Source organism: Rattus norvegicus, chromosome 17, assembly GCF_036323735.1.
Source record: "Rattus norvegicus strain BN/NHsdMcwi chromosome 17, GRCr8, whole genome shotgun sequence".
Lineage (NCBI taxonomy): Eukaryota > Metazoa > Chordata > Mammalia > Rodentia > Muridae > Rattus > Rattus norvegicus.
The window spans coordinates 78,777,540-78,803,699 of NC_086035.1; the positions used below are offsets into that span (position 1 = coordinate 78,777,540).

General features: G+C 46.1%; 1 protein-coding gene across 10 annotated transcripts in view; it reads right to left on the bottom strand.

Moving 5' to 3' along the window:
* Frmd4a (FERM domain containing 4A) overlaps positions 1-26,160 on the bottom strand; it is a 590,863-nt gene that overhangs the window by 200,478 nt on the left and 364,225 nt on the right. The window contains exon 1 of one of the 10 annotated variants that reach the window (XM_039095791.2): positions 7,933-7,956. The exons of 7 other annotated variants lie outside the window; for them this stretch is intronic. The gene's annotated coding sequence lies outside the window, so the exon portion shown is untranslated. Of the gene's footprint in view, positions 1-5,384; positions 7,153-7,191; positions 7,820-7,932; positions 7,957-26,160 lie in introns of those variants that run through there. 2 more of the 10 variants (XM_039095789.2, XM_039095790.2) reach the window with 2 other exon arrangements.

Below are 26,160 nucleotides of genomic sequence, written 5' to 3' on the forward strand. Positions count from 1 at the left end.
GCCCCCCGTTAACTGCCTTTCTTTATAAACCTTTCCCTGTTCCCAGTAATGATGGTGGCTAGGGTCGGTGTGTGCTTTCCGGCACACGCTCTTTCTGAAAGGCTGAGGTGACTTTTACAGACAGGTCAGCTCATGTTTGTCCCCACTGTCTTCCTCTCTATGACATTTCAGCATTACAAAGGGAAAATGTCTGACTTATTTTATGCCTACATTTCTTCTTAGACCCTAATATGATCTAAATCTCTGAGGAGTCAGTATTGTTGGGTCTTGCCCTCAGGAGGGCAGGTCAGAGACACAATTTCTTATTTAAAAAATTAACATTGTATGTATGTATGTACATATCTATCTATCTATCTATCTATCCATCCATCTATTTCTATATCTATCTATCCATCCATTTATCTCTATATCTATCTATCTCTATCTCTATCTATCTATCTCTCTATCCCTATCTATCTATCTATTTATCCATCTATCTATCTCTATATCTATCTATCCATCTCTATATCTATCTATCTATCTATCTATCTATCTATCTATCTATCTATCTATCTATCCATCCATCCATCTATCTCTATATCTATCTATCTATCCATCTCTATCTCTATCTGTCTATCTATCTATCTATCTATCTATCTATCTATCTATCTATCTCTATATCTATCTATATCTATCTATATCTATCTATATCTATCTATCTATCTATCTATCTATCTATCTATCTATCTATCCATCTATCTCAGCATGTGGGGAGGGGCACACACTCTGCCATGGCACGTGTGTGAAGGTCAGCAGTCTCCCGGAAGCTGATGCTCTCTTCCAGTTCGAGTCCCAGAGACGGAACTCAGGCTATCCTGATTAGTGGCAAGCACCTTTACCCACTGACCCGTCTCACGGGCTAAACATCTCTCCCAGCCCTTGCATCTCAGACGCTTCGAGGCTGTTCTCTCTTGTGAGCCTCTGAATGTGACTTTGCTTCCTGAAGCTCAGAGAGATTTAGGAGCTCTCCACGGGTCTCACAGCCACGAGGTGGGAGAACTGACTAGATAACAAACCCAAAGAAGATGCCACCGTGTACACTGTGTTTGTCACAGTCTGATGCATCGTGTCCAATACCTGCCACGAGGCAGGGATGTTTGCCTTGGTGCAGTAGATGAGACTCTTCAATGTGGACATCTCCTCGCTGACAAAAATGAGCTCAACAAAAATGAGCTCTACACCTTTTTCATTGCTAAAATGCTCTCTCTCGCAGAAATGTCCAGCGGCTCTCCGGATCACATGTGGATATACTAAGTAGGCTGCCCTGAGCTCTGGGTGCACCCCGAGGCCCTCACAGTCGGAGTCATGCCTCTTCACATCGTCTGTCACCTTCTGCGCATGTCTCTGCACTCTTGCCAAGGCTTGCAGGCTACATCTGTGCCACTGGTCACTCTATAGTTCTTCTGTTACCAAACACTCAACGGAACCAATAAAAGGGGATTGAGAAGGCAGAACACTGCCTCACATTGTGCTCAGTCTGGAGTCTGCTTCATGTCCTCACCCCCTCCCCCTTCCCTGCTCTCTCTCTCTCTCTCTCTCTCTCTCTCTCTCTCTCTCTCTCTCTCTGAGCAACACAGAAATAAATATTGGATATTTGCTGGGGCTAGTCAGAGGCAGCCAGGAAGTGGGTAAGCCAGCCTCGAGCTACCCAGCTTTTATAGGTGTGCCACTCAGATCCAGATGGCTCCGCACTATTTGGGTCCCCAGTTTGGATTCGTCGCTTTACAGGTGTGTGGGGAGAGCGTTAATTGTGCATTTTACGATTATGAATGGCACAGCCTGGAGACGTTCCCATTCTGATCTCCATTGGCCACCACCATACAGCATCAATCTAACTCCCCATTACACACCTTTTTTTCTTTTTTTAAATCACGCATTCCTCATTCAGTGGGGACAAAGAAAGGCAAGGGCACCAGAAGAACAGGCAAATTCTGCTGGAAATGGTGGAGGGACAGGCATGAGGTAACAGGGGAAATAGTAGCTGATTTGAGGGAGGAAATATTGGTCAAAGAAAGTACCGTGGCTCTTGCCCGTAAGCCTAGCACTTGGGAAGCTGAGTCAGGGGGTTATGAGTTTGAGGTCACTGCAGGCTGCATAGCAAGCCCAAGGCCAATCTGAGCTACAGAATGAGACCCTGTTCCAAAAACAAAAACCATACTGTTTGAAGGCTTAGCACGTTGCATCATAATGATGACTCCTGTCTTTCAGGTCTCTAATAGATCAAGGTTGGAGCATGGTTTCACTTCCCGCTTATTCACCAAGGACCTGTGAAGTCCCCATCGCCAGCAATGGGTCACATGCACTCAATGTTAAATGGACAAAAACTATGCAGGAAGGGGCTAGCCCTGTTTGGCACAGCCTGAGTTCATGCCCCAGAGCCTGCGTTTTAAAAAGCCAAAAGCCTAACAAGACTGCATGCCCTTGTATTCCCAGGGCCAGAAAGACAGAGACCTGGAAGGACCCCTGAGGCTCTCTGACCAGCCTGGCTTAGCCTACCTACATTCAAGAACACTGAAAGACACTGTATCCAAAAGAAGGGGAATGGACCCAGAGGAATGGTAGAGCATGTTGACTTCGGACAACAAATTTTTGCTTCTGTTACATCATGAACACCTGGAATATCACTTTCCATAAAAATCCTGAAAAGACTGCCTTGGAGAGAAATGGTACTTCCCTACCGCTAGATCCTACGTTCGATGGCTCTGATGTGGCTTCCTCGTCTGTGATTACACATTCAAACTGAGACCACCAGCTCATCTTTTTTGTTGGACTATCTGGTGGCAATAAGGCCACTGGCTGACCCAGGCAACTCATACTCCTCTGTGGCCCGTCGTCAACTGTAGCTTGTATCCTTAAGCAAGCAGGAATGTCTATCTCCGAGGTAAAGGTTTCTTTGGAGAGCGGGGCACCCAGTTTCTACCCTTAAGGATCAAAAGGCATCCAGAATAAGCGTCGTGGAGTCTGATAACCACTTAACACCAGTTCTGCACGTCTTCCGTAAAAGAGGACCTACATCGGTAGGCAGTTCTAGAACAACGCTTCTGGTAGTGGACCTGGCTCCCTTCAAGATCAGGGTTGTCATAGATAGATAAGCTGAGCCTAGGGACAGAGAAAGGGGCGGCCAAGGAGAGAATCAGGGGATTCAGTTACTGGGAAGAGTGTTGCGACAAGCTGTGTTCACACTGACTCTGAAAACTTCTTGGCCAAACAAGCAGTGGGGCCACATGGTCTTTCTGTGGAATAGAGATACCGGCAGCTCCCAGAGATGTGGTACCAGTTCTCAAGTGATGTTCCCAAGGTGAGCAGAAATGGACAACGTTCTCAAAGTGCTTTATTCTGACTGGGGCTAGAGTGAATGCTGGAGTAATGCTCAAATAAATCTCTTCCTTCTCCAGAAAGTTGGATTTTAGTAGCCCCTTTCTCCAGGTTCCCAAAACTCTACAATGTTGCCCAGGGTAGAGAAGTTTCTAGAGCTCTCCTCAGCTGGTTCCTCTTCTCCCTGTTCTCGCTGCAGGCCTCTCTTTAGAGAGGTGTCCAGAATCTTCTTTTGTTCCCTTTTATTATGTCTCTAGAGAGCAGTACAGAGCACGGGACCAGACATGGGTAAGGTAGAGATGGATGGATCCTGAAGGAGAACTTTAGGGATGTCACAGGCAATGTAGGCCCACCTGGCCAGGTAGCAAAGCCAGTCCCTCTGTTTTCCTTTAGTACAAGCAGAATGGTTTCTAGTATGTAGACTGAATAGGCCCTTCTCTAAGGTCCCAGACATCTTCTCCAATTGAGATGCTGGGGTAGTTCCCAAGTAGACACAAAATGAGAGTTTCTAGCACAAGATTTACTAGCATAATCAGTGATGGTAAGAAAGGAAGAAGCAGAGAGAAAGGACCCTGAAGAATGAAGAAAGGAAAGGATTATCCACAACTCTGCTACTCTGCTTAGCTGAGGCAGGAGGGCCTCAAGTTCAAGGTCTGCCTGCCTGCCTTAAGCAGAGGGTTTGAAGTGGCTTGGGCAATTTGGTAAGGCCTTACTTCTAAATAAAACAGAAAGAGAAGCTAGGTTTCTAAAGCTACATGGCCCAGAATCCCTAAGACTGTGCGATGTTGTCTAGCATGCTAGATGTATGGGTCTAATGCCTAATATGAAAGGGAGGGAGGGAGGGAAGGAAGAAGAAAGGAGGGAGGGGGGAGGAAAGGGAGAGGGAGGAGGGAAGGGGAGAAAAAGAGACAGAAAGACAGAGACTTAGAGAGACGGAGAGACTTAAAAAGTTGGTGATGAACCCAGACTCGGACTTTCTGATGCTGTGTATAGCATGTGAATAGCATCATAAAGTTATCTTTAGCTTCATAAGCTGGTTAACCGTCATTAACATGCGTATTTCTTAGTTCAACTCACAAAACTAGAATTTTTTTCCCAGAAGTTGTACTGTTCTTTCATTTGTAAATAACAAAAACAAAAGCGTACTAGAAAAAAAAAACAACAAATTTACTGATGGAAAAATATTTAAGGGCAAAGCTGTTGCACTGTTATCTTTAAAGTGTAAATTTCCCGTTCTCAAGACGCCCCGTGAGTAGTCGTGTAAATGCTATAAGGGTGATTATATACTTGTGAATGGTAAGAATGGGACTTGCGGGATACCTGGGAAAAGAGGTCATTAGCATAAACAATGTGAGCACAAGTTCAGTAATTAGAAAGCAAAATTAGTCACAGTCTTTGGGGAGGTCTAACCTCCAGCCTGCAATTACTTAAAGACAAAGCCACCCAGCCCAGTCCCTCAGTAGACTTCATGAAAGTTTCAGGTCCTCTCCTTGCTACCCTAAAACAATGGGGATGTCTTCTCCCTCAGACCAAGGTTGACTCAAGGGATGTTTCCTCGACTACATTTGCCTACAAAGCTTTCTCCAAAGCTCTGGGACCCAGACAATGCCTCATCTCTTATCTTGGCCTTAGGCTCTAACTTTGCTGGGACAATTAAATCACCACTGTACACATCTGGTTATACAAATCTCATGGATTAGAAACCAGAAACTTGCCGAGCCTCAAGGGGACTCAGTTTCCCCAATGGCAAAATCACACTAATGGCACTAGCCACCTGCTGGGCTACCAGGGGACTTGTCAACGATGTCTAAAATTACAGAGGCCCAGGGCCATAAAAAGAAGTCTTATTAAGCAAATCAGTTGAGGACAAAAACTAAAAAGGAATAGAGCAGCATCAGTGACAGCTCGCAGTTGGTTAAAACAAGAGAGGGGAGGGCTTTGAGGATCCTCAAGCCTACTAAAACTATTCCCCTATAATCCACGAAGAGCTTAACTTAAAAATAAATAGATATAATATTATTTCTACTCACCGCAGACCTCACTTCTTTGCAACTTCTCCAGAGGCAACTTTATACTCATTGACTACACCGTACAGCGCCATTTCAAGCCATGTCCCAATATTACCTCCAATTAAAGAAAGTGGAAGCTATGTGACGTCTAAGTATGAAATGCGATCTAATCTAATTGCCACAAGATTATCATTCCTGTTGTGCTTCGGGAAATTCGCTGGCAATAGAATGGATCACTCAGCCTACAGAAGACAAGGTACAAGATGGCCCGTCTCCTGGTGCTGGAGATTGTGAGAGACAAGTAACACTTAAAGAGAATTAAAACCAGATTTTCTGATGATCCGAGGCTCTGATTTTTTTTTAGGGGCCAAAAGCTATGGATGAGTTTGATGCAATTTAAAGACCAGGAACAATAAAACACTGCGTACAGCTCCAGCCACCCCCCTCCCCCGCACTCTGTTGCATGTTTTGATGCAGGCATGCATAGCCTAGTTCATGAAGTCTAAGGGATGCAGGTTTGCAGGCAGCTTTAAAGGTACTTTCCCCAAGCCGCTGGCGGCTGCCTGGCATGAACTCTGCCCTTTGTCCTGGGTTTTTTGACTGACTGGTACTTTCCCACACATCAATCAAAAGGTTTGGGAAGGGATGAGGCGAACCCATGCAGAGATGGGGGTAGAGGCAGTGGAACCATCCTGCAGTTAAACGTCGCCATCAATCCGAAATTGAACAGGGACCATCCTATATTTAGAAATGCGTCTGTTTGGGTTTTCTGAGTGTCCATCCCTCTCATCAGATTGGGGGAGGATTCCAACTGAAATGAGCCAGGAGCAGTAACAGCAGCCTCTGTTGGGATGTTCCATTCATAGGGGAGGCAGAGCCTGGTCCATTCATGGTGGGGTCAGGGAGTCCTTTCTAGGCATTGGATCCCAGCTCTCGGCAAGCCACGCTTCTCAGAGAGCTGGCACGGCTGCATCATTCAAAACGAGGATGTCTATTAAGGAGCCACGGTTAGAGCTATTATTAGAAGAGCCATCCCTTGGAAATTTAGCAAAATTTGTCTGAATTGGCTGAGCAGTTACTCTGCTAACAAGCAAGGGACCAGAGAAAGGCGGTGAGTTACTGGTTACACACAGGCAGCCCCCATGCCTTTCAAGGAGCAGCGCTGGGGAGACCATCCTAAATCCAATGTGAACCAACATCTGGGCAGCTGCCTGCAGTACAAACGCACCCCATTTGGCCATTTTTAAAGAAGCGGGTACTAACGGGGGTTCCCTCCTCGTCTCCCCTTCCCAGCTCCCATTTTCTCTGCATTAAACTCTGCAGCCATCTGTAAAGGAAAAGCCGGTTCCTCTCTCTTCAGGCTCCAGCAGCTGAGGCTGCCCGGCCTCCCGCCACCTTGTGAAGAGCCTTCTCCTGCACCCAAAGGACCAAAGGACGGGACACCTCTGTCACTTCCAGACGGGGGTGGGTGGGTGGGGGTTAAAAACCCAACCAGCTAACCTTATAGAAACCTTGTCTTTCTCCATGGGAAATTCAGAGTGTGGGTTTGATGGCAAAGGAACGTGTGTGTGTGTGTGTGTGTGTGTGTGTGTGTGTGTGTGTGTGTGTGTTTGTGTAGGGGGAAGGCCTGGTAGAAGGTAGCATCGTATTTGCCCCACGTGGGGCTTGCATTTTAAAAATGTAACAGACGCGAAATAAAAGCCCTTGAGCCCCCAGAAAAGAAGTGGCAGGTTCCCGCTGCCCTGCCCAGCCCCGGAAAATGGGTTCAGAAGTACAGCATCATCAATCGCCCCCCTGCCACCGCGACCGGGAAACAAAGACACGTTACCTTTTATTTTTGTGCTCTTCTAAAGGAGCCGAGGAACTTCGGATTGTAAGAGGCTAGTCCACGGAAATCAGCTTCCCATTCGTCCCGGGCGCAGGCCCTTGGCCTACCAGGCGGCCTGGGGAGCCCGGCGCCGCCTCCGCCTCCTCCGCGGCGCCCGCAGCCGCTCCGCCGGTGCTGGCGCGCCCGTTCCCGTCCCCGCCCCCGCCACCACCCCAGTCCCCGCCGCGCCCGCCACAGGGCTCCGTCAGCCCATCGCCCGCTAGCGCCGCTGCTCACGCCGAGCCTGGCCCAGCGCCAGGGCGCACGGCCACCAGCCCGCCCCTTTCCCGCGCGGAGACCCGCCGCCCGCGGCGCCCGCTCCTCCGCATGGTGCCCCGCACCGGAGCCTGGCGGGGTGGCCGCTCGATCGCTTGCGAAGCAGGGACTGAGCGCGCGCCCGCTGGCGGGGCCTCCTTTCGCCACTGGATCCCAGGACAACAATGAGATCTTCTGACTCCCTAGCGCCCGGTTCGGCCAAGGACACCCCAAGTCACCCCCTGAGCCGCCTCTGGCTTCTTTCCCGTGCTCCAAGCCGCACCCGCAAGCTACGCAAAGTTAGCCCAGAGACCAGAGAGGTTGCGCGCATCTGAAGCGCTTACGGAGATGCCGAGGAGGGTGATTGTGATCTGGAGGACTCCCCTTTTCGTTACAAGACACCCAAACCCACCCAGACCCACCCCGTGCCGCGAGCCCCTCTCCTACCCTGCGAGCCAGAGAAGGCAGATCCTATGGCTGGAGGCGCAGCTCGTCCCCCTCGATCTAGCCCAATTGTCTTGAATGTTAATCTCCCCTTAACTCCTGGGGAGTGGAGGTTGCTGTAAGATAACCCAGTCATAGGGCTATTGTCAAGGATTCGCTATGTCCCTAGGAGAGGGAGACTTCCATTTCAAGAGACCTAGGGGAGGCAAAGGAACCAGCCGGGCTCCCTTTCAAAAAAAGGAAAGAAAAGGAACTCACAAGAACAATAACTCAATTCACATTGTGTGTCTAAATGTTTACTGCTCGATGAGCTCAAATTGCTTTAGACGCCCCCCCCCACCCCACGAATTGTCACAACACAGTTGATAAAATAAAAGAAGCAAGGGGCACAAGCATCCACTTCGCAAAATAGTACTTGTCTCAATCTTTGTTCAGAACCTGGCCATCTCTTTGGCTCTCAAAACGCATCCATCTACCCTCCAGACCAGAGGTGAGGTTTCATCTTACCCTAGCGGAAGGGAATCACTTCGCGTCTGGACCAGGCTACCCCAGGCAGTGGAGACTCACGAACTTTTATCAGAAACAAAGTAAAACAAAAACCAAACCCTTGCATCTACGTGGAGGGTGATGCCTAGGCATTGTTGGTGCCAGGCAAAAGGTCTACCACTGTCCTACAGGCCCAGCTTACATCCCTTCTTATAGATTCTCCTCCAAGGACCGCTGGTGAGAATTTCTGACAGTTCAGAGGTCTCATGCCCGTCAGAAGAGACACTCTTTGTAGGTACCATTGGCAGTTGGGGTGGCTGAGGGGTGAGTGTTGGAGGATCCACACTAAGGGTCACCAGTCTCCTTTCAGGCCCTTGTGATTGACAGTGGGAGTCTTGATATGAGGTTCTCAGTATAAGGAGTGTGAATCTGGGTTTGATTCAGATTTTTTTCCTCTGGACTTACAGAGATGGTGGTGGTTCTAATCTAATACAAAGCCCACCATGAGACTGAGGCTCCTTTTGTCCTTTCTAGTATTGTCAGAAGTAGTTTTATTTCTTGGGACACACACACACACACACACACACACACACACACACACACACACATCTTTATTTCTTTTAGTTCAGGGGACTGAACTCACACATGCTAGGGGAAATACTGAGTTGCAAACAAGCAGGCCCTTTCCAGTTCCAACCTGTTTTGACTACAAAACTGAGCTGGTGTTCGAGCCTGTAACATTTCTCTTCCACAATCTCTTTAGGTCCTTGGCTGAGACCCCTGCTGCTTTGTCACCTTGGTTGCTGAGTTTCCAATGCCATGGGATGTCCCGTCATTGGTAAATCCTCTTCAAGGTTTGCTTCTGTACAGGGGTGACCTTACAATTGCAACCAAGCCTGAAGCAGGGACAGGGTATCCCCTCTCCTTCCTTCTTTCCTTACATTCATGGATCGACCAGCCAGCCTGAAGTCAGAACTTCCACTCAGAAAGTGACCTGAGGAGATGGCTTGGCTGGTAAGGTGCTGCTCATGTAAGCAGGAAGCCTTGAGTTTGGGATCTAGTTTAAAACCTGAGTTCAGATCTCCAATGCAGAAAAAGCCAGTGGTGGTGCAGTGCACAGTGGTAAAAAAAAAATGTGGTGAAGAATGGTTGAGGAAGTCTCCTGGAGTTGACCTTTGGCCTTTGCACACACGTACAACACACACACACACACACACACACACACACACACACACACAAAGAGAGAGAGAGAGAGAGAAAGAGAGAGAGAGAGAGAGAGAGAGAGAGAGAGAGAGAGAGAGAGAGAGAGAGACTTCTTGGAGAGAGGAGGCCATTGTCTGGCCTTCTCCTATTGTGGCTGGCATGCAATGAGTAACCACTGACTGTAGATGTTGGAAGAGCCCGCATCTCCTGCTTTTTAAACGTTAGCCACACAAGCTCACAAGCTGAAGCAGTTCTTCCAAAAGTCAGATTGGATCCTTTAACTTCTTGGCATCTTTCCAGGCTCCTGTTAATAAACACTAGGTTTATTCAGGTGACCCTGGGAACAGACACTTTGGAAGCATCAATCCTTACTTTTGGTTGTCTGAACCCACCAGGCTCCCAGTCACCTGTCTATTCCACAACTTCAAAACCGTCTTCCCAGTCCCCATACACGTCCGGTGCTTGGTACCCAGCAGCCAAGACATTAGAAGCCACTTAGGTTATACCACTGCTCTGCTTAGAGGCTGTGGTGGCTTCTTGCCATCCCCCCATTCTGTGGGTCCTCATCACACTTATTTTCACTGCCTCCTTTCTGCCCTAGGACCCCTCTGATCTTCCCTTCGTTTCTCTGTCCCCTGCCACCATCCAGTCTTATTCCATGTACTGTGTAGTTAGACCCTTGTCATCATGCAGGTCTGGGTTCCACACATGGAGCGTGGCCTCTTCTGGAACTCTTCACAACCACGTCTTGTTTATTTCCCTCTTAGCACTTGTGGGACCCCAGAGTACGCCCTAATGGAAACTTGTTTGCTTGGTGTGTTTTGGAATGGCAGTTAGGAAAAACGGGGATAATCTGCTTCTTTGTGAATGAAATGTGTACATCAGTGCACATCAGTCAGGTAGATAGCTTATGCCAGAAGACTCTGACTTGACTAGGAGATCACAGTTAAAAACAAATGAACAAACAAACATCTCGGAGATCTCTCCTGATAAAACACAAGCCATTCTGCCACCGACACCAAAGAATTTAGCTGCACAACAGAACAGCCTGTCCCAGACCCCATGCGCCATGCTGCTGTCTTCTCAATCTCAGCTATATACCCAGCAACATACAGACTTTACCTATCTACTTCTTCCCTCTGGGGCTCAACTTACGGTTCTTGTGTTCAGACACTACATAAAATTTGCTTTTTAAGCTGGCCGTGGTGATCCACCTCTGTAACCTCAGTACTTGGGAAGCAGAGGAAAGAGAATTGCAAGTTCAAAGTCAGCTTCTCCACAATAGTAAGTCGACCTTGTGTGGTGGTTTGGACAGGTTTGGCCTCCATGGACTCACGTGTTTGAATGCTTGGCCCATGGGACTGACCCTAGTAGGAGGTGTGGGCTTGTTGGAGGAAGTGTGATACTGTGGGGGTGGGCTTTGTGGTCTCTCTTAGGCTCTGCCCAGTGTGGATGATAGGCTGCCTTCAAATCAAGATGTAGAGCTCTCAGCTCCTCCAGCACCATGTCTGCCTGGATGCTGTCTTCTTTCTTGCCATGATGAAAAGGTACTGAACCTCTGTACTGAAAGCCAGCCTCAAATAAATGTCCTTTCTAAGATTTACCTTGGTCATGTTGTACCTTCATAGCAGTAAAACCCTAACTAAGACACCTTGTCTCAAACAAATGAAGAGCCCTGACAATAAGATCTATATCTGGCCTCACAAGGACAGATGTTAGTATTTCCCAAACCATGCAACTCATAAAAATATCAGAGTGGAGCTCAGTGATGAAGTGTGCTTGTGGCCCTTGACTCTAGCTGGATCTATAACACAGGAGAAAACAGCTAGGTGTCATGGTTGCTCAACGCCCTCCATCCCAGCTCTTGGTAGACTGCAGCGACTAGACTTGCCTAGCCAATGAAGTGAGATCGCCCCTCCCCCAGACAAACAAACAAATAAACAAATGAGGAACAGAGAGTCAGAGGAGGAGATGCTTCATTTCCATATGTGGTGGTTTGAATAAGAATGTCCCCCATTGGTTCAAATATTTGAATGCTTAGTAATCAGGAAGTGGAATTATTTGAGAAGGATTAGGAGGTGTGGCCTTGTTGGAGGAAGTGTCACTGGGGGTTGGACTTTGAGGTTTCAAGAAGCCCACATCAGCCTCATTCATATTCATTCTCTCTCCCTCTCTCTCTCTCTCTCTCTCTCTCTCTCTCTCTCTCTCTCTCTCGCCCTGCAAATAGCTCTCTGCTACTGCTCCATTGCCATGCATGCCACCATGTTCCCTGCCATGATGATAATGGACCAGGACTCTTAAAACTATAACCAAGCCCCCCAGTGAAATGTTTTCCTCCCTAGAGCTGCCTTGGCCATGGCTCTTCACAGCAATAGAACTCTAAGGCACCATATAAGCCTGGAGTTCCGATCCCTGGAACCCATGTAAAAAGATCCGTGTGGCAACACCTGTCTGTCATCCAGCACCCACCCCTTCAGCAAAATGGGAAGCAGAGATCAGAGAATTGCTATTCCGACCAAAGACCAGCATTGGAGTACTCTCTACACAGCAGCAAGAAACAGTAAGAGAGACACTACCTCAAGACAAGGGTGAAAGGTGAGCATCAACCCTCCAAAATCATTCTCCTCTGACCCTCACACGATGTCATTGGACATGTCCCCGCCTCTTCTCACCGAAGTTAGTAACACTGCTGTTACACACCGAGGAAGGTAGTTGTAATCTACCCAGAATGGTGCTAAGAACATTGCCAAGACTCGTTAACCATCACAAGATTCCTATAAGTGGGAGACCGGTTCATTCCTATTCTAAGATGCAGAATGACTGTCTTCAAAACACTAAGGATCCTGCTTGGTATCTTTGTTTACCACATTTGAACCCGGAGTTGCCTTTTAGAGACTTGGAGCTCTTGTTGTCTGCGCTACAGTACCCTCTGGACGTACCTGAATATGCAGACACAGTGCGAGTGGCCACAGATTTCTCCTCTATGCATTGCAAAGGGTGAGGAGAAACTTACTATGATAGGAGGCAGGGATGGCTTTGGGAGATTCTCTACACATCTGCCCCATGGCTGTGCTCTCGCATGCTTCCCAGCCAGCATTGCTTTGGGGGGAACCTTCAGTTCTACAGTGTCTATTTCTAGCAAACATACTTTCATATTTCAACTGTGTTGTGAGGACAGAGAGAAAGCTCTCAGGAGCATGTTAAAGTCCTGGGCAGGTTTCAAATGAACCCTGCAATATTTTCATACCCAGTCCTTCTTTCTCCTCATTTCAAAACCAATGAAAAGTCAATTACGAGCCACTTGTATAAAACATTAAGAATTCCATCTTGGGACTGGAGAGACTTCTCAGCGGTTAAGAGTGTTGGCTGCTCTTCTGGAGGACCCAGGTTCAATCCCCAGCAACCACATGGTAGCTCACAACTGTCTATAACTCCAGCTTCAGGGGATCTGGCACTGTCACATAGATGTATGTGCGAGCAAACCCAAGGCACATAAAATAAAAAGAAATGGATGAATCACTTAAAAAATAATTTTATCCCCTCTCATAGCCTGGGATAAAGTACTTAGAACCTGAAATTTGGTCCCTTGTGTACATTAGATATAACCATCCAACAGCTGTGTTTTATTTTACTAGTTTATAAAATGATGATTTAATTTTATAATAGTGAAGTTTATATGCATATGTTTATGGTATATGTATACGTGTGTGTGTATGTGTGTGTGAGAGAATGGGAGGGGGGAGGGGAAGGGGAGAGGAGGCGGAGGGAGGAAGAGGGGGAGGGGAGATGGCTAGTATGAGCAAGATAGCATGATGTCTGTATGGAGTGCAGAGGTTGACTACGTTGAGTGTTTTCCTCTATCACATCCCTCCACTTTTTGAGACAGGGTCTCTCCTTGAACTTGGGACTAAGCAACTGACTAGAATGGCTGGCCTGAAGTATCTGTCTTCGACACTCCTGTGTTAAGACTACATGTGTGCATCCTCATGCCCAGCTTTTTATATGGGTCCTGGGGATCTGAACCCAGGTCCTCATGCTTGCACAGCAAGCGTTTTGTCAACTGAACCGTCTCTTCAGCCCGACAGCTATGCTTTTATAAACTTGTGTTCTCATGACATTAGCTGCTTAGTATTTTCCTGGTTGGGAATCATGGTTTAGGTGGCCTCCATCTAGGACAACATAAATCCAAGGCTTTCAGAAACACAGACAAGAATCAACCAAAGCAGCGCAAGCTAATTGAGGTAAGGTTGAGCCCCCAGGGCATAGTCGTACTGTGGTGAGCGCCTCGGTATGAAATTAACTCCCACCAGAAGTGTTTTCAAGTACCTAAGCTTGGTTTTCAGGACCATTCTCTCTGTTTATTCCCTCTGAAATATGTATTAATGTGAATAGTTAATGCTTGCCCAGTACCAGGTGCTCATTATGCACTTTCAATATAACAACTCATTATATATAATAACTCATTTAACTGTCTCAATAGCCCTTCCATACGGGAGCCACCATCACCACCACTTATAGGTAATGGGATGTATCATGTGTAGCGGTTTGATCAGCTACCCCAGGTCTGACAGAGGGTGACAGCAACATAAGTAAATGAAAGCAATCTGCTGCCGGAGCTCCTGTCTCTCAGCTATGGCCCCTTTCAATGGTCATGTGCTTGGGAGTGTTGTCTTCCTTCCGGAGTCTGCTCTAGCGACCGCCGAGTAGAATTCACTGATTCTGTAATTGATTGTCTGACCGCCGAGTAGAATTCACTGATTCTGTAATTGATTGTCTGCCTATGACAGGCAACAAAGGCAGAGACATTGTGAAGCTGAATGGACAAGATTATCAGCACGATGCCTCATTTAATTGTAATTTCTAACGTGGCACAGACAGACAGACGGACAATGTAGCAATCAACGCAAATCTTCTTAAGCAGACAACCAAACACTATTGAGATGCTTGAGGGGGGAGGTGGAAACATTGGGGATACTGGGGGAGATGGGGGGATATGTGTTGAACATGGTCAAGATACAGTGTTTATATGTATCACATTGGCCAAGTTAAACAAAAAGTTGAGAATAATTGAAGAAGAGTCTGATGTTGACTTCTGGTTTCCACACATACATACCTCACCCTCTCCAGTGCACATACACACACGAAAATGCACACGCACACACACACATGTCCACACATGCACACGCACACGTGCACGCACACACACCTTTCAGAAGTCTCTGTGGAGGTCCCCGTTACGCCTTTCTTTTCTATATCTCATTGTATGGACGGGCGCATGGTTCGAGATCTTCCCTTTTGCTTAGTGCTGTACAGGTGCCCAGTCACCCCACAGAGTCAACCCAGAGCCTCTTTACTCCAGAAAGCCCCGCTTCTGTGCTCCCCACCTCCCTTTCCTCTTAACCATAAGCACCTTCTCCAGCATCTGAGTTCTGCACTTTGTTGAGAATTTCCTGTGGGTAGGAATCTCCATAATGCTCCCTTTTTATTTTAAGAAATGTATTGTATCCTGAGTCACTAAACTGTGTTACTTTGTATATTGTGTGTAATTTGTTTTATTGCTTTTGGGGGTGGGGAGTGTAAAGGTTGTGATCATTTTCTTTTTTATAGTTAGACCCAATAGATTTTTATAATTAAATCTATCCAGCTAGTGTGTGTGTGTGAGAGAGAGAGAGAGAGAGAGAGAGAGAGAGAGAGAGAGAGAGAGTGGGGGGAGGGGAGGGAGAGAGAGAAGGAGGGGGAGGGGGAGGGGGAAAGAGAGAGGAAGGGGAAGGGGGAGAAAACTGTCTGGGACAGCAGGAAATAGCCTTGGCCAGTGTTTACATGAAATTCCACATTGTAAAAGTTGTAGGTCCACTTTCCAGAGCTGAACTGGAGCAGCTACAAGGCTGACAGTAGGTGCTATCTCTTTCAGGAATACCTGGGATAGACTTGGTAGATGGCTCAGTGGTTAGGAATGCATACTGCTGTTGTAGAGAATGGAGTCAGGTTCCCCAACACCCACGTCAGGTGGCTCCCAACCACAGGTAACTCCAGCTCCAGGATGTCCGATGCCCTCTTCTGGCATCTGTGGCCAGTGTAAGCATGTGTGCACAGCCACCCATAGACATAGACATTACTAAAAAGAAAAAGGAATCTTTCAAAAAGCCTTCCTAATGGAGGATGTGTACTTCTGTTTTGAAACACACCTTCCATTCCCCATCAGCACTCTAAATTACTTAGTGCTTGTTTGAGGGCATCGGAGTTTTTCTTGCATGTTCTATTATTATTTATTTGCTGGTGTTTTTGGAAGTCTTTACAGGCCATTTCTCGAAGAAAAAGAAAAAAAAAGGTTGAGTTCTCAGTGGAAGAGGAAATGGACGATGAGACAAAGAAAATCCCCTGGGGCTAAATCATCAAAGGAGACTTTCTGTGCTCTTTCTAAAGACAATTCCCTCAGGAGGGAGGGGAATTTTTGCTAGCTATACATCTGCCAGAGGATTAATATCCACAATACATAAAGAACTAAAAAAGTCAACAGAGAGATTGCACGTAACGCAGTCCGTAAATGGGCCAATGGAAGGAGCAGGCAGCTCTCAACAGATGACATCTGAAGGACAAAACCCGTGCAAACATGCTCAGCCTCACTAGTCATCAGAAAGATGAAATTCCAAAGTGTGAGATTCCATCTCTTCCCAGGGGGAGTGGCAGTCGTCAAGAAAATAAATAACAACAAATGCTGGCAGAGACTGTGGGCAAAAGGAACCCTCATAGACACTGCTGCTGAAAGATAAATTGGTCCAGGCACAATGGAGGTCAGTGTAGAGGAGTTCCAAATAGGTAGAGAGGTAGATGGATAGATAGATAGATAGATAGATAGATAGATAGATAGATAGACAGACAGATAGATAAATAGATAGATAGATACATACATACATATATTGACAGACATAGACAGACAGATGGATAGACAGGTCGACAGACAGAATATGTCTATATGTGCATACATATAGACTACATACATATGTACTACAGAATAGGTAGTAATGAGCTGTCTCAGCAGTTCATGGCATTCGCTGCCAAGACTGATTATCTGGATTTGATCCTGGGGCCTCACATAGGGGAAGGAAAGCATCTCTTCTTGAATGGTGTCCTCTGACCTCCACATGTGCACCATGGCAAAAGCCCACCCTCACACATATAATACGCAAACAATTAGACTTGAAACATTTGAAAAGACACAACAAAAACAGATCTACGGTATGGCCCAGCTATACCACTCCTGGGCATCGGCCTAAGACTCCAGAATCAACACACTCAGAGACGTTTGCACACCGGTGTCCGCTGCAGTACAGCAGCTAAGCTTTGGGATCAGGCTCGGTGTCCACCAACAGAGGTGGATCAAGAAAACAGGGTGCATATATGTGCTGGATTCTTTTCAGCCATTAAGAAGAATGAAATTTTGCCATTTTAAAGAAAATGGATGGCATTGGAGATGATTGTACTAAATGGATCACGCTCATCACAGAATGACAAATATTTCATGTTTCATACCACTTATGGCTCTTAGATTTTATATAGGTACAGAAAACCATATATGGTAGATAAGACAAAAATAGAAGACTGTCTGAGGGGACAGCAGGGACTGAGAGGGAAGTGAGGAAAAGGGAGCTAGGGCGTGGTGGAGTGGATGTGCTCAATGTATAATGCACGTTTGTGTTGAACTTAAAATAATTTTAAATTATGATACAAATTTCTACAGGGAGAAACAAACAGACGGAATGAGGTGTGTGTGTGTGTGTGTGTGTGTGTGTGTGTGTGTGTGTGTGTAGAAAGCAAGGAAAGAAAGAAAAAAGAATGAAAAAGAAGAGTTGTTAGGAGGTGGTGAGAGCCTTAGCTGTGAGCGACTTCCAACACCAACACCGGTGTGATGGTATCCAGGACTGATCAAGTAGCCTGAGGCACACCGAGCACTTTACCTCTAATCTTCACTGCAGCCACACACAGTGCTATCACTTCCCACTGTCCAGAACCAAAACCCCACGTTCTGAAAGACCAAGCAATGTACCCAAAGCCCACACCTGCAAAGAGGGGGGTTTGCTTTCCCAGTGTCTCCAGGAATGCCCCCCACCCCCACCCCCACCCTCCACCACAACCCCACCCCGAGTGTCCTGGTGTCCATAAAAGAGATGTGGGCCAGTCAAAAATGTGCAGTGTATATAACTCGCTGTTGTTTGGGGGTAGAGCCTTGATGGGATGCGGGAAGCAGGAAGCAGGAAGCAGGAAGCCGGAAGCCGGAAGCCTGAGGATAAAGCTGGATGACAGCCAGCCTAGGAATCAGAGTCACCCACACCCCAGGGAAGTGCTGTAGACTCCTGGAGGTGTTCCTCACTGTTACATCTCTAGCTTGTGGTGCTGTTCTGAAGTCTGGGGAACCTTAAGAGATGGAGGCTGGCCAGTGGAACTAGGTTACTAGAGCCGGACATTTGAAGATCATATCTGCTCCTGGTTTCTTCCTGCTTTCCAAGCTTTCTTTCAGATTGCCCCAATGTGAGCAAGCTTTTGCCTCGGGCTCCCTCCACCAATGACGGAGGTGTTCCTGCCACCATAGCTTCCCCACCATGATGGCTGGAGACCTTCAATTTAGCAGGAACCAAAACCAGTTCCTTTACTCCTTAAGCCTACACAGTCAGCATGTCGCAATAACATGGAGGGACAGTGACACGTTCAATGACAGTGTTACTGTTGTCCCCAGAGGCTCAGGTCTTAAGACTTAGTTGTAAGAAAATGGTCAGAGACTAGATCTTGAGTTTGGGACTTCAATCCACTGATAGACTCATAACTGGTGATGTTATTGGGGAGTGGCAGAAGTTAGGATGCGGGGCCCAGCTAGAGGAAGTAGGCCACTGGGGTAGACGTCCTAGCAGAACCTATCTCCCCGAGGCCCTCTCCTCCTGGCTGCCATGAGGTGAAAGGCTTCGATTTACCATTCCCTTTTCTCCGTTAAGATTCTGCCTTACCACCAGCTTCGGGGTCACTGGGCTTAGGGGCTGAAACCTCTCAAACCGTGAGGCAAGGGCAGTTTTCTTCCTGTTGCTTCTGTCAGGTGTGTTGTGATAGCAGCGAAAGGTGCATTGGCGCACATGGATGGGCTGAGCTGCAGCTGGCCCACACCTTGTGAGTTCACTGCGGCATGGCATCATTTCGGGGTGTATGTTAATTTTGACATAAATGTTTATTATCAAGGACCTTGCAAACCTTAAGTAAACATCGCACACCAAAAATTAACCAGACACAAGCTCACAGCTTGTTTTGATTTTTGACGCAATCTTAGTGGCTATTGCACCTAATTCCGTGTCCCTTCCTGTCGAGCCTCCCTCACTCAGCAAACTGACTCTAGTATCATAATCTACTCTGTAGACTAGCTGTTCTCAACCTGTGGGTCTCGATTCCTCTGTGGGGGTCATGACCTTTGCACAGGGATTGATTGCCCAAGACCATCGGAAAATCCAGATGTTTATATTATAACTCACAAGAGCGGCAAATGTAAAGTTATAAAGTAGCAATGAAGATAATTTTATGGGTGGGGGGTCGCCACAACGTGAGGTACTGAATTAAAGGGTTGAAGCATCAGGAAGGTTGAAAACCACTGTTCTAGGCCTAGGCTGCAGAGTGCAGGCTGGGGTAATAGAGGCCATAGTCTTCTACCCTTATGCTAATGAGCTGTAGACTCCCCAGTAGTTATGCTAATGAGCTGTAGATTCCCCAGTAGGCTGTATAAGTGTTTCACTGCATTCTGTATACAGAGATTTGGGGCAAAGCATTCATTCCATTAGAGCTATGCTCCTGACCCTCTTATTTACACGTGTGTACCAACTTGGGGTCCAGGACGCTGGCAGCTTTTGCTCTTACTCAGAGCCCCAGTGTCTACCCAGTAGCTACCAATGCTGCGCTTCAGCCCTATATGTGAGTGCTACTGAGTATTAACAAGACCCCAGGTGAGTTAAGTCCTGTAAATAAATCCAAGGAAATATCAGAGGCTTAAATAACCGTGCCCCACATCTCCTTCCTTCTGCAGAGTGTGCTGTGCTCTCTCCTGCTATAGCACATTCCTAGAGCCTGTCTGTGACTAACTTAGGAGAGAACTCAAGCCCACTTAAGTGACCCTGACTTTGTTCAACAATCCGAGAACAAGGTTATCTTTCTGCAGGTGCCCAGCAAGTGGGGGTAAGGCACGTAAAGACATTTACATACAGCATTCACCCCTAAAGTGCAGTAACATACACATACCCACACGTGACCTGCTGCTTTCTTCTAACTGGCTAGGACTCCCGTAGTTCAAAGTCACTCAACAAGCAAGCAAGAGAACCGCAAGCCCCACAGAGCCCCCAGTCTGTCGTTGACAGCAGAACTAAGTTCCGGCTAACAACAGAAGCGTCCGTAGAGTAAAACAGAGAATGGTCTTACGGTCTTAAGTTTCGGTCTTCATTTCTGGTAGATTCCAGAGCAGACGAAATGAAAGCCTCTGGGCACTCTCAGAACTTGTGGGGACTGTTTACACTCACTGACCAGACACACCCTGACACTTACAGCACCTGCCAGATGAGGAACAGGGCAGAGGGGGCTTGCCTAGACTGTTTGTGCCTCCTGGTAAACCTGTGGACATTCAGAATGAGAACAGAGAGCTTCCCTCTTGAAACAACTCGAGGAGAGGCCTCTCTGCAGCTGTCACCTGCCGATGCTTCACTGGATTATTGCACAGCACACAGCCAGAGGCTATTTCCCATGCAGCAAGTTCCTCATAGTACAAAAGCACCTAAAGTTTTCCCCGTCTCTGTCTCTGTCTCTCTGTCTCTGTCTCTCTCTCTATTTCTCTCTCTGTCTCTCTCTCTCTCCTCCCTTCTTCCCTCCTTTGAGAAGGGTGTCTCCCTATGTAGTTCATGTTGTATTCAAACTCAGAGTTCTCCTACCTCAGTCCCCCAAGTGGTGGGATTCCTGGTACGTGCCACCATACCTGACCTGTTCTTTAATTTCTCTCTCTCTCTCTCTCTCTCTCTCTCTCTCTCTCTCTCTCTCTCTCTCTCTCAATGATATATACCATATATAAACATCTCTCTCTCCATATATATATAGAGGAGTTACCAGCATTCAGATAGGCACAATTTGTTGAACTCCTATGCAGACACAGACACTGTTACGGTGTAACATTTGGCCTTATTTGTCTTAGGCTTTAGAGGAAGAGGAGGACGAGGAGGAGGAAGAGAAGGAGAAAGAGGGGGAGAAAGAGGAGGACTAAATCCACACTATCATTCTTTCTATCTCCCTCCCCAGAGTCTTACCATCCCCAGATATGGTATAATATCAAACATCTTTTTTACCCTCTGACCATATAAATACACAGCCATAAACAGCACACATGTTTTGTGTTTATAAACCTTTCAAACCGTCTGCCAACATATACTATCTCCCTCCATCTTTTATTCCTTTAACAAAATATTTTTTGAGATTCATCAATATTGACATATATAGATTTCATCAGCTGAACTGAGCTTAGGTTCTTTGTGTGTGTGTGGTTGTGGTTCATTCTCTTCTCTCTCCCTCTCTGACAGTCAAGTTCTTGTAAGTAATCTTTGTTCGCTGTCCCCTCTGCCTGCCATGCTTGCTTTCCGCTTACTCAGTCATCTGCCAATTTTCCCAGCATGGATTCAATCTGTCAAATTACTCGAGTTTTTATTCACTTGACACTGAAATTGATAGGACTGTATGCCCCAAGTGTCATACACTATGTACTTACAAAGACAAAGATTCACTGCATGTTAAAAATCAGAGTTAAATATGTTTCCATGCTAAATCTGTAACTCTACTAGTTTTAATTATATGTAACGTGTGTGGGTGTGTGCCCACAAGTACAGGTGCCCACGGAAGCCAGAAGAGTTGAACTCTCCTAAAGCTGTTACATGTGGTTATGAGCCACTCAGCATGGACACCGTAAGTAGAACCTGGGTCCTCTGAGAGAATAGTATGCTTTCTTATCTACTGAGCCATCTATCCCATCCTAAATCTATTAGCTATGATCATGTGTTCAGCGAATCTTCCCGGGGATGCTCTATTTAAAGTTTTAACTGTTTCCCTATCATTTCCTATCGTTCTCTTTTCTTTTTCTTCGCACCATTTATGAACAGTTTATTTGGGAAGATCTCCCCTCCCCCCCTTTTTGGTTCATTTTCTACTTCCTTCCACTAGAATGTAAACTCTGTAGAAGAAAGATTTCTGCTTACTGTGTCCCCTGTTGTCTATATAATTTCTAAAGTAGGATATCAGACACTGCCCATGCTCATTATGTCCTGGGAGGAGACACATGGGTGAAAGAATCCAATGAACAACTTTGTGAGCCTCCTCTGTATGATGTGAGAGTTTCTCATTGGTAATTGCTCAGAAATAGAATTGCTCTCTATAGTGTATGTGGCTGGCCAGCTGTTCGAAGTGATTGATATTATCTCCAGTCTTATCAGCACCACCTAAAGGCCCCCATCTCCCACTGCCACAGCATCTTTCTTTCTCCACCACGGACAATGAGCTAATTAAAAAAAAATGTAGAAACAACAGTTGAGATCAGAATGAAACAAAGTAACAGCTAGAAAACTCTGACCACTGAATTCCTAGCAAGCAGTACTGGTTATCCTTGGCACTTGCTTTAGAGATGGGTTTGTTATTCTGGACTTGCCAACACACCTAAATTATAGGGTCTTCTGTCGAGAAAAACAATGAAAAACAGTTCTTTTTTCCCATCACTCTTGCAATGGTGGCATAAAACCTATCACAAAAACTCTGGACAAAAGCCTGTCTTATTTATCTATTTGCTTATGACAATAAAAAGGAGGATGTCCTGGCTAAGAATACAAAACACACACATAAATTACACGGCTTGCTTTTTTAGATCCCCCTCAAAACAAGGATGCAGCTCAGCAGTGCGCTTGATTAATATGCTCAAGGGCCCGGGCTCCATCCCCAGCACTGCTCCTCACCCTGCAAAATCAGTTTCACAACTGGCGGAAACATGAAACGCATGTCCAAAGAGAAAAGTTGGTGCAGTCCCTGGTTATAGTCACGGTTGATCATCAGATTCCATTTTTTTTTTTGTTTGTTTGTTTCTTTTTGTTTGGTTCGTTTGTTTTATTGGTGACAGGGTTTCTTTGTACAGCCCTGGCTGTCCTGGAACTCACTGGTTAGGCTGGCCTGGAACTCGGAATCTGCCTGCTTCTACTTACCAAGTGCTGGCATTAAAGGCATGTGCCACCGCACCTGGCTTTAAAATGTGTTCTTAATACATTCTGAAACAATCATGAGATGTTCTAATGTTCCACTTTTGGAAAAGTGGTCATAGTCCCCTGCTCCTCCATCTCTATGCCCTTTGTAAAAAACCTATGAAATATATATATATGTATGTATGTATATATATATATATATATATATATATATATATATATATATATATATATATATATATGGCAGGGTTTATTTTTCCCTCCTTTTTGAATATATGCTGGTTTTCTGACTTTTCTTGGTCAATGACTGTGGAAGGAAGTAATAATGTTTCCAGTCTAGAATTAGCCCTATAAAGGCCTTTCATGCTTCTGTCTGAGGCTTGGAGCACTGGCTAGCAGCCATGGGATGATGCCTTGCCAACTTGGTTGTTCATTTGAGGCTCTGGAAGGTAAGAGAGCCTAAGTTGCCAGTTAGAGCCCTGGCAGCCAAGCACAGATGTACCAGATAAAAACTGTCCCGAGCATGGCCTAAACTGTGGACGTTCACAATCAAGAGCTCAGTAAATGCTGGCTAATTTAAGTGACTATGCTTTGCAGTGTTTACTAATTAGCCCAGACTAACTTGGTTCTCCATCAGACAGAAAACAAATGGTAATTCCTTCCCTCCTTCCCTCCCTTCTCTCCTCTGCTCCCTTCCTCCCTCCTTCCCTCTCTCCTCTGCTTCCTCCCTCCCTCCTTCCCCCCTTCCCCCTTCTCTCCTTTGCTCTCTCCCTCCCTTCCTTCTCCCTCCCTCCTTCCCTTCTTTCCTCCTTTCCTCCCTTCCTTCCTTCTCTCCTTTGTTCCCTTCCTCCTCCCTCCCTCCCCCCTCCTTCCCTTCACCCTCCTCCCTCCCTCCCCCCTCCTTCCTTTCTCCCTCCTCCTCTCTCCTTCCCTCCTTCCTTTTTTTCCTTTGCTTCCTCTCTCCCACCCTACTTTTTGTTTCATTTAGGGTGATAAAATTATTGAATGTATTTTGATTTTCAAAGGCTTAATGGAAAAATAAGAGATGCATCCTTTTCAGTGAAGTATTTGAATGTTTTCTTGAGTGTTCAGCGTCATCCCAAACCAATTATTAATCACGTATGGTGCTGTAGGGCACCCACTGAAACCCATACACAGTCATGCCAAATGAATTCGCCCTCTACGTATGCCAGCAATGGCTGCATCATTCACCAAGAGCAGCAGACATATCAACCTCTGGGAGTTTCATGGAGAAAAAAAAAAGTCTGGTTTGAAAACTCGTCTTCTTAAGGAAGTGTGTAAGAAAATTAAACCTTGAAGAAACAGCCTCCAAAGCATACGCCTTTCCTCACCCACAGTTTACAAACACAGAGATGAATTGTTAATTTCCTTCAGGTAAAACAAGTACAAACAGACCAAGAACCCGACCAAAGCCTGGGAAAACGCAGATAAAAACAGTGTGAAGAAGGCCTCACAAAGTATGTCGAACATTTCCCGCTAATCAGTACAAAGCAGAAGTAGGGTGTTTTCTCTCACATGCAGGGATCGATGGTAGGAAATATTAAAAGCTTCCGTCTCCATAATTAAATGGTTTTATTTATTTTCCTGTATTATGTATTAATAAATAATTATGTACTTATAATATTTATTTATAATAATTGATAATTTATTAAATGTTTTTTCCTTTCCTTCTTTCTTTTTTTTCTCCCCCTGGAGAAATACTCTATGTATTCCCAACTGGAACTCACTCTATAGAGTAGGCTGGCCCCAAACTCACAGAGATTTAGAGATCTGCCTGCCTCTCCCTCTTGAGTGATTGGATTAAAGACTTCTTTTATTTTTATTTATTTATTCTTTTGTAACTCCCACACTCAGCTGCACGACTTCACGTGGTATTATGAGTCAGAGTGTTAACAGCTTTGGACTGCTAGGGTAGAGTTCACGCTCCATCTGCAAGAAGGCACACGTTTCCATAGTTTCACCGGCAGAAGTCTAAGTAAAGATGAGAGTTGCCCTGTGACAGCGACTCTCTCCTGGTGATGCTGGCTCAAGGGTCTTCACATTGCTGAGGACAGAGTGAAACTCTCAGGGAATGATGAAAGTTAGCGCAGTTGTCACCACTCCTGTGGGTCCCCTAACAATCAGAGTGGTCCCTGATTCTGTTCCCTGCCATTGGACCCCTTCTCTAGCTGGTCTGACTTGTCAGGCCCCAGTGCGGGAGGATGCATTTAGTCCTGCTGCGACCTGATGTCCCAGGGTGGGATGGTACCCAATGGAGGCTTCTCCTTTAATGGGGAGAAGGGGAGGAGGTAATGGGGAAGGCATTTGTGAGGAGGGAACTGGGAGGAGAGAAGGGGGTGCTGAGATTGAGATGTAAAGTAAATTAAAAAATAAGGGAAAAAAAGGCTTGAGCCAAATTTTTCTCATTTTTGTTTTTGTTTATTTATTTATTTTTTATTCATGGTAAATAGCCCAAACTCGGCTGTCTGAAGTTGGGGTACGCACTGGCCTCTCTTTCTCTTTGTTAAGATTGTGAAAGAGAAAATATTTTGGTTTCAGTAAAAAGATTTTTGTAAAGTTTCTCATGAAGTACTCGAGGACAAAACAAAACCTATTTCCTCACCACAGGGGGATCGAGACTGGCAGGGCAGCCACACATAAAGAATGTCTACTAACCCGGGCATGGTGACACAGGACAATAGTTCTGCCGCTCAGGCAGCAGGATTGCAAGTTTGAGGACAGCCTGGGCTGCATAATGAATCTGGGATAGCCCGAGTTTGTATAGTGAAACACTGTTTCAAAAGCAGCCATAAGACTCAGTTAAGAAAATAACATAACACAGTAACCGGTGAATGACGTTCCCAATAGCAACAGTGTAATGGATTAAAACTATTAATTATCAAGGCTGATCTGTGAAGCCTGGTAAAATTAAAAGTAGCAACAGCTATCATTAAAGAAGCCCTCCTGGTCTCTGGCTGTGTGCCACAGTGTTACGTCTGTTTAAATACTGATAAATATTTGTTTTAAGCCGTTGGCCAAATTTATAAATCAAATTGTTCGGGTGGCAAAGAGAGAGAGAGAGAGAGAGAGAGAGAGAGAGAGAGAGAGAGAGAGAGAGAGAGAGAGAGAGAGAAATGGAAAAAAAGGTGGGGGGGGGGAGCCAAACAACTGGAAGGGAGAAAATGGTAGATTTGCCAGCAGGGGATGAAGTTTTGATGAAATCAAGCACACATCTGTGGGGCAAACAAGCAGTCAGTGATTTTCTAAAGAACTTGAATGTTTGAATGTCATCGGCCAGAAT